The sequence below is a fragment of the Balaenoptera borealis genome (genome assembly GCF_965194805.1).
Source record: "Balaenoptera borealis genome assembly, chromosome: 12".
Taxonomy (NCBI): domain Eukaryota; kingdom Metazoa; phylum Chordata; class Mammalia; order Artiodactyla; family Balaenopteridae; genus Balaenoptera; species Balaenoptera borealis.
The window spans coordinates 10,132,528-10,139,163 of record NC_138869.1 but is presented as its reverse complement, the minus strand read 5'-3'; the positions used below and the strand labels follow the sequence as shown (position 1 = coordinate 10,139,163).

The 6,636-nt window shown below is 50.6% G+C and overlaps 1 protein-coding gene across 3 annotated transcripts in view; it reads left to right on the top strand.

Moving 5' to 3' along the window:
• Positions 1–313: 313 nt before the first annotated feature.
• The window catches only part of HRH1 (histamine receptor H1), an 89,483-nt gene continuing 83,160 nt past the window's right edge, over positions 314–6,636 (top strand). Inside the window, exon 1 of one of the 3 annotated variants that reach the window (XM_082345594.1) lies at positions 314–423. The gene's annotated coding sequence lies outside the window, so the exon portion shown is untranslated. The remainder of the gene's footprint in view (positions 424–6,636) is intronic. The other 2 variants (XM_082345599.1, XM_082345595.1) reach the window with 2 other exon arrangements.

Sequence of the window (6,636 nt, the reverse complement as noted above, 5' to 3'; positions counted from 1 at the left end):
GTGTGGCGGGGAGAACGTTCTCGCCAGGGTTCTGACCCTGCTTTCAACCTCTCCCTCCAGACCCGAGGAACCTCCGCACCGTGCAGAGCCGGAGGCCGGGGCGCTCTGCGGGAGCAGCTTTGACCCTGGGGCAGGTGTGGGAGAAGGTGTCCGAGCCTGTGGCGCCCCCTCGCTCCCCTTCCAGCGTGCGCGGAGAGGGGGCGGCCTAGGAGCACAGAGCGGGAGGCGGGGGCACTGCGGCCCCGGGGGCCCAGGTCTCCGCCTCCCTCCCGCCTTCCGGGCTGGCGCCCCTCGGCGCGACTCCTCCTACCGCGCCCCGCCTCCGGGTCCGCTCCCTCGGCGCCCCCGCCGCCGTCGCCAAGCACCGAGTAGCCTGGCTGCCGCGGCCGCCTCGCCGCCAAACTTTCCCGGGAGCCGGCGCCGGTGAGTCGGAGCGGAGCGCGGGCAGGGCGCGGGCAGGGGCTGGAGTGCGGCCGCGGCTGCGGGGCGAGGCTGTGCGTGGCCGGGCTTGGGTCTGGGCATCCCCACGGAGCCGCAGAGCTCCTGGAGCCGCCGGCGTGGGGTGGGCGCGCTCCGGGGCCTTGGCGACCGTGGGCGGCGCGGGTAGGGTCCCGGAGCGCGGCTGGCTCCGCGGCACCCTGTCTGATACCCAGCTCTGGCCCCCGCCCCGACGCGCACACACCAGTGGCTTTGCCTGGGTTCACCACCGTGCGCGCCCCAGGCGTCTGCCTCCGGCTCCGACAGGGGAGGGCGAGTCTCCATTTTTCCCAGAGCTGCCCTAGGCTCTGAGTTCGATGTTCCCCACAGTCCGAGCCCATCTCTTGAGTGCGTTGAATGTGCCAGGCACTGGGTATCCGTGATCTCTTTCGGTTCTCCCTTTAACTTGATGAACCGGCATTATTATACCCATTTTACAGAGAAGGAAAGAGGCTCAGAGAGGGAAAGTTGTGACCAGGAGCACCACCGAGTTAAGGAGAGAGCCAGGATTTTGAACCCGAGTCAGCCTGACCCAAACCACTTAATCACATGCGGGCAAGCCCCAGGTTCAGCGTCACCAGGGGTCTGGTGTGGGAAGTGTGGAGACCACTGCCCACGCTCCTACAGCATGGCTGCAAACCCAGGGCGGACCACCACCTCCTCATTGTGCCTCACGGAGGATCCTTTGGAAAGATGAGTGGCCCTTACTTTCAGGGAGTGGACTCTGATGGCAGAAGCCCGTTGGGCTGCCCTTTCAGGTGAGAGCCAAATTTCAGAAGTTACTCTCGATTTTTCTGGAAGGAGCCAAGGAAGTCAGGAGCTGGAGCGCAGCAGTTCTTCACGGAAACCTCTTTCCTTCTCTGGGTGACTCTCCCCTCCCCGCCCCCCGCCCCCCAAAGAGACCCCACCCCAATCCCTTAATCTCTCTGAGGTGTCCGCTCCGCCTGGGAGCTGGTAATGCAGAGATGCTCCAGTCAGGGTCGCTGTCCTCCGGCAGGGGGCTCCCACCTCAGGCCGGGAACCCGATGATGAAGGAATGGTGCTGGGGGTAAGTACTATGTGAACCAGGTCCCCCGGCCGGAAGGTACTTGGGGCACTCATTCCATGATGGGGGCTAAGTTGCTGTGACGGGAGCACAGATGGAGTGTGTCTGCAGAGCATGAAGGAGAGCAGAGCTGGGGATCTGATAGGGAGGTCTTGAATGCCCCAATCTTAGCTTTAATCTTGGAGTCAGGCAGGGACCAACAGAGACTGGGAGAGAGAGAGAGAATGGACCCGTCAGAGTATCATTATGCATTATCCCACTTAGTTTTCACAGCAGCCTTGCAAAGTGGGCACTATTATTACTAGACTCATTGAACAGATTGTCTTTTGAGGCTCAGAGAGGTTAAATAGCTTGCCTGGGGTTGCCCACCTGGTCCGTGGAGGAGTTGGGATTTGAACACAGGTCTTCCTTGACTCCTTCCAGATTGTCAGTGACACTCAGGCTGTAGATGGGACCTTAGGTCCCTCCTGCTTGTGACTGGCAGCAGCAAAGGTGAAAAGAGAGAGATGCCAGGCAACAGGGTCCCTGATGCCCCTGCACCGCTCTCCTTTCTCTGTGATAGGTGTCGTGTAGGAGGCCTGCTGCTGAGTGGTTATCACTCACAGGAATCCCTGACAGCCCCACGTAAATTCCCTAATCTGACCCAGGGCTGGTTGGACCCTCACATGGAAGCCTGAGGCTGCCTGAGGCTACCCTGCTGTCTCAAGAGGTATTTCCCCTGATGGAGGGAAAGTCTGTAGGGAAGCCTGATACCATTTTCATGTGTCAGAGAGAATCCCTCCAGGATAGATGGTGGAGATGGCTCAGCACTGCCTGAACAGGGTTTCAGAGCTGGGTGGAGGCGGGAGCTGCCTCCAAGCCCCTGCAGCCCAGAGGAGTTTGGACAGCGCTGGGCTGGGAGTGCTCCCCCCTTGGCTGACTGTCCGAGGTAGGAAGAACTTGTATCTGAATTTCCTTTCCTCGGACTCTCTCAGAATTCCATGTTCCTGTTTGTGCTTTCCTTTTTACAATCCAGGAGTGCCTGGTGGAAAGGGTGTGGCCTTTCTATAACAAAGAGGAGACATGGCAAAGAGATCAAAAGTGTGGATTCTGGAGCTGGCTCAGATCCCAGCACTGTCACTTATGGGCCCTGTGGCCTTGAGCAGGTTGCTACACCTCTCTGTTCCATTTTTAGGATGGGAGTATTCCTAGCACATTCCTCACTGGGTTGGTGAGAGAACTAATTGTGTTCATGCACATAAAGCACCTAGATACAATACACTTTTATGAGGCAGTATATAAAAATGCTATTTAAATGTTAGTTGTCACTGTTGTTACTGTTAAGGTCAGACAGGCCCAGCTTGGTAACCTGGCTCTGCCACCTGCGAGCTGCCTGCCTGCCTTCCTTAAGACTCTTGCTTTTTCGTCTATAAAGTGCGAGTAGTCTAGTGTTAGATGTAATGTAAGAAGCCTTAGTGTAGGCTCAAGCTTTAAATAGCCTAAAACCTCAAGTCCCAGTGCAAACTTATTTAAAACTTCTGGTGCTCTATGAGGTACTCAGCAAATGCTGGGCATTACCATGATTACCACTGTTGCGGCAAACCTCACTCCTTCACACTGCAGCTTGAACTTGATGCTCTGGCATGTTTCTGAGGGGCATGGATTTGGGACAGTTTTCTGGCTTGTGGGGCACGAGAAGGATTCTTCTTATCTTTCTGCTCAGGTTCGTGGTCATTTCTCAGGGACAAGCGTGGGCCTCTTGGTGGTCATTTCTCAGGGACAAGTGTGGGCCTCTTGATGGTTGTGGGAGGGCAGAAGGTAGGTGTGAAGTTCATTTCATAAGGTCTGCCCTGTCCTCACCAAGGCAAACACGTCAGCAGAACACGCCACCCCAGCTGCCTTTCAGATTGATATTTTGTGCACCTTCCTGGTGGAGAAGACATATCCAGAGTTCTGGGGTTTTTTCCCCCTTAAAGACAGAATGGTGTAGTAAAAAAAGTTCAGGATTAGAACCCCAGCCCTGGCCCTTTGAGCTGAGTGACCTTGAGCATCAATTTCCTCATCTGCAAAATGGCCATTAATCATATCTTCTAGTGTCTGTTTCTCAGGGTTAATGCCAGGGTGGAAAAGAAAAGGAAAAAAGCAGGTAGTATAAATGGCAAAGAATTACAAGCAATTGTAAGTATTTCTCATTAGCATTCAGGCTGGGCATTAGCTGTAATTGCTCCTGATCCAAGACGTTTTATCTGAAAGACGTACCTGGCAGAGGATCATTCAAGCCCAGTCACCTGCTGCCCTCCCTTTCACAGTGACGCTGAGCATTTCTGAATCTCGGGATGTAATTACAATAAAGCTCCTGTATCTTACTTATGAGTGACTCACTTCTGCCGTTATTGGTGGCAGAGGACTCAGGCGCACACTCATTGGGAACAATGCTGTTGATGCTGGGGGCGGGGGCGGGTACAGGATGCCTCTCCTCTCTATGCGTTCATCTTCCCTGCTGTAGTTCTGCAGTGATAGTGCATGAGAGTCACATGGGCCAGGATCGAAGCTGACAGCTCTCAATTTGTGCAGCACCTTGGATGGCAAGACCCACTGAAACTTGTTGCTGCCAGCAGAGTGGACGTTAGAAACCATTGCATCACAACAGAGAGGATGGAACAGAGGAAGTTGAGGAAGGCACCTCGGGGGTGGTTAAAAGCATGGATTCTCATGTCCAGCAGACCTGAGTTTGAATCTTAGTTCTGCCAGCTTGTTAGTTGTGGTATGATTTTTGTCTATCTTCCCACCTCGACTGTCAGTTCTAAAAGAGCAGGGACCATGTCCATCTTACTCACCAGGGTATTCACAGCTCTTGGTACATAGAAGGGGCTCATGAATGTCTAATGAATGAATGAATATATGAATGACAAGTTGCTTGTTTGAGCCTCAGCTTTCTCATCTGTAAAATGGGGCTAACATAGCACTCGCCTTATAGGTTGCTGTGAGCACTGAATGAAAAAATGTTGTATACAGAATAAGCACTCAACAGTACCTTTAGATGACAAGTTGATGAGCGAAAGCAAAGACACAGCTGGCCTAATCTGGGAGAGAGAGCTTTTTCCCTACCCTTAGACCAACAAGGGGCAAAAATGCTAGTCATAAGAATCCCTGTTTTTATACAACACTCTGCAAAGTGCTTTCTTTCCTTTTTTTTTTTTAAGTATAGTTGATTTACAATGTTTCAGGTGTACAGCATAGTGATTCAGTCATATATATATATATAAAACAGGTATTGAATATAGTTTCCTATTAAGTCCTTGTTCTTTATTTATTTTATATATAGTAGTGTGTTTCTGTTAATCCCAAATTCCAAATTTATCCCTCTCCTCCCCCCACAAAGTGCTTTATTATCTATTGACTCCTCACAACTAGACAGGAATGGCTATCCATGTTTTACAGGTGAGGAAACTGGGGTTCAGAGGGCTTGGTCGAACACAACAGAGTCACACATTTTAGAAGCAACAGGAGGTAGAATATAAGCCCAGGTTACTCTGATCTGCCAGATGTTCCTGCTGAGCTCTCTATTGCCCCTTGGGGGTGGAGGGTGCAGTATTTAGACTTCCATGAACATGGTATCTCTCTTCATTATTTAGGATACAGTTTAGATCCAGTGTCCTAATGTCCCTTGGTGGTCTTGCACATTTTTTGTTAGATATATTCCTAGTTATTTGATATTTTATATGCTATTTTAAATGGTATATCTATATCTATCTACACATATATATTTTTTAAAATTATGCTATGTTGGTTGCTTTTTGGAGAAATGTTTTTGCATTTTGCACATTGATTTTGTATCCAGAAATCTTGCTAAACTCTCTAATTCAAAAAAAATGTATTTGTAGATTATTTTGGAGATACTGTGTATACAATTATAGGAGGTGCAAATAAGTTTTGTTTCTTCCTTTCCAATCCTTTCTTCCCTTTGGGGTTTCTCTCTCTCTCTCTCTCTCTCTCTCTCTCTCATGGAAGAGCTGTCTACATTTGACAGTTAGGTATAATGTTTATCTAGGGTTTTGGCAGATAATCTTGTGAGATCTTAGTTCCCCGACCAGGGATTGAATCCAGGTCCCGGCAGTGAAAGCGCCGAGCCCTAGCCACTGGACGGCCAGGGAATTTCCTTGGCAGGTAATCTTTACCAGAGTAAAGAAGCTCCTTTCTATTGCCAGTTTGCCGAGTTTCTTTTCTTTTTAGTCATAAATGGAAGTAGATGTTTTTCCTGCTTCTGCTCAGATGGTCGTGATTTTTCTTTTTCAATCTGTTAACATGGTGAACTACATTGATTTTTGCATTTCTGGAATAAACCCAACTTGGGTTGTCCTGTTGCATCTTTTTTGCTGGGCTATTTCTCATCACCTTTTTGCTGAGGACTTTAACATCATGAGTTCATCAGTGAGATTCACTGGCCATTTTCCTTTTTGGTGTTTACTTGTCAGACTTTGGTATCACTGTTATGCTGGCCTCATAAAACAAGGTGAGCTGTGTTCCCATTTCCTTGGTTCTCTAGAAGAGATTATGTAAGCTGGGTGTTGTTCTTGTTGAGAGTTTGGTAGAATGGACCAGTAGGACCCCCACTGGGTGGAAGGTAAGTGCAGGGTGGGGAGGACAGCTGGTTTCAGCTCAGTCCAATGCAGAACTTTCCAACAGGGAGATGCTCGGGCTGCCTCAGGGGGAAGTGGGCAGAGTCTGTGAACCCAGCTGTCCTGAGTGCTGTGGGGAGAGCCCGCCTTGGGCTCTGGGTAGGGTTCTTCCAGCCAAGGATCCCAGATGAAGGAAGTTCAGCCCAGGGTGAAAGTCTGGTACCTGTCTCCTCCTGCTTCTAAAATTGCTGCGTCTGCAGACAGTGTACGCTGTGAATTACTACTCTCCGGTGCCCGCGATGAAGGGACTTGACTCCATCCATGCACACGTCCTCTTTCCCCCTCTGTGATATCAGTTTGCCTGAAATCCCCAGATTATGACCTGGGGCCACACCCCTCCAGCCATTTCCCTCTGACCCCCGGGGTGGCTAGATTTGGGCAAGTTTCTCAGCTGAATCATCCCTCAGTCCTCTTTGACTGAAATGCAAGGCCCTGTGCTAATTTGGATCATCTCTT